Below are 2,355 nucleotides of genomic sequence, written 5' to 3' on the forward strand. Positions count from 1 at the left end.
AACCAGGGGTCGCCATGACAACAACACAGATATAGACATTTTATTTACTATCCAGAACCACCAGTAAGCCTACACGAGTCTTCTGAAAAGGTAAAAAAAGGGTCCATTTTCATTTTAGGTTGAAGCTCATCAGATTTGACTTTTTAGACCGACTATTCAGTTTTCACAGCCTGACTATAGTTATATGTGGGTGCGTATGCTGATCAGTTGCCATAGTAATGACGCACACATGCATATGCTGACTAGGCTGGGGCAAAACTCCACAAACCTGATCATGAAAACTAGCTAATAGAACAGTCGCACTGGATTTCACAACAGCATTTCACTTTTTATTAACTACACTGTGGAGAACATGTAACATCAGGGCAGGCTGACCTGCTCGGCAGACGGCTAACAAGCTACAGTGTGCAGCAGTGAAATTCAAGGACAGGCTTTACGTTCAGGCTTTTTAATGAAGACCTGTCACTGTAAACCACTCTGAGTTTAAGCTGTAATATCTGAATACGCACTGCTGCAGTTGCACACAATCTGTCCTGCTCAAATAGGACACGATCCAAATGAACTCTGGATTTCAGCTGCCTGTCTGAGCAAGGTCTGAATGACCTCTAAATTCACAGCTTCCAGTGACATTTGGGATTAAAATGTGAAGAGAACAAGCCCATCAGTTTCAGAACAATTCTGTTTATCACAGTGATCGATACACTGTGTGTAGATAGTGAAAGACTCTGTGTGTAGATAGTGGAAGACTCTGTGTGTAGATAGTGGAAGACACTGTGTGTAGACAGTGGGAGATGCTGTGTGTAGATGGTGGGAGATGCTGTGTGTGGATGGTGGGAGACGCTGTGTGTAGACAGTGGGAGACGCTGTGTGTAGATGGTGGGAGATGCTGTGTGTGGATGGTGGGAGACACTGTGTGTAGACAGAGGGAGACACTGTGTGTGGATGGTGGGAGATGCTGTGTGTGGATGGTGGGAGACGCTGTGTGTAGACAGTGGGAGACGCTGTGTGTAGATGGTGGGAGATGCTGTGTGTGGATGGTGGGAGACGCTGTGTGTAGACAGTGGGAGACGCTGTGTGTAGATGGTGGGAGATGCTGTGTGTGGATGGTGGGAGACGCTGTGTGTAGACAGTGGGAGACGCTGTGTGTAGATGGTGGGAGATGCTGTGTGTGGATGGTGGGAGACACTGTGTGTAGACAGAGGGAGACACTGTGTGTGGATGGTGGGAGATGCTGTGTGTGGATGGTGGGAGACGCTGTGTGTAGACAGTGGGAGACGCTGTGTGTAGATGGTGGGAGATGCTGTGTGTGGATGGTGGGAGACACTGTGTGTAGACAGAGGGAGACGCTGTGTGTGGATGGTGGGAGATGCTGTGTGTGGATGGTGGGAGACGCTGTGTGTAGACAGTGGGAGACGCTGTGTGTAGATGGTGGGAGATGCTGTGTGTGGATGGTGGGAGACGCTGTGTGTAGACAGTGGGAGACGCTGTGTGTAGATGGTGGGAGATGCTGTGTGTGGATGGTGGGAGACACTGTGTGTAGACAGTGGGAGACTCTGTGTGTAGATGGTGGGAGATGCTGTGTGTAGACAGTGGGAGACGCTGTGTGTAGACAGTGGGAGATGCTGTGTGGACGCTGGATGGTGAAAGACGCTGTGTGTAGATGGTGAAAGATGCTGTGTGTAGATGGTGGGAGATACTGTGTGTAGACGATTGGAGATGCTGTGTGTGGATGGTGGGAGATGCTATGTGTAGATGGTGGAAGATGCTGTGTGTAGACGATTGGAGATGCTGTGTGTGGATGGTGGGAGACGCTGTGTGTAGACGGTGGGAGACGCTGTGTGTAGATGGTGGGAGATGCTGTGTCTAGACAGTGGGAGATGCTATGTGTAGATGGTGGGAGATGCTGTGTGTAGATGGTGGGAGATACTGCGTGTAGACGATTGGAGATGCTGTGTGTGGATGGTGGGAGACGCTGTGTGTAGACGGTGGGAGACGCTGTGTGTAGATGGTGGGAGATGCTGTGTCTAGACAGTGGGAGATGCTATGTGTAGATGGTGGGAGACACTGTGTGTAGATGGTGGGAGACGCTGTGTGTAGATGGTGGGAGACGCTATGTGTAGACGGTGGAAGATGCTGTGTGTAGATGGTGGGAGACGTTGTGTGTAGATGGTGGGAGACGTTGTGTGTAGATGGTAGGAGACGCTGTGTGTGGACGGTGGGAGATGCTGTGTGTGAATGGTGGGAGACGCTGTGTGAGGATGGTGGGAGACGCTGTGTGTAGACTGTGGGAGACGCAGTGTGTAGATGGTGGGAGACACTGTGTGTAGACGGTGGGAGACGCTGTGTGTAGACGGT

Source organism: Pygocentrus nattereri, chromosome 19 (assembly GCF_015220715.1).
Source record: "Pygocentrus nattereri isolate fPygNat1 chromosome 19, fPygNat1.pri, whole genome shotgun sequence".
In the NCBI taxonomy this organism is placed as follows: Eukaryota; Metazoa; Chordata; class Actinopteri; order Characiformes; family Serrasalmidae; genus Pygocentrus; species Pygocentrus nattereri.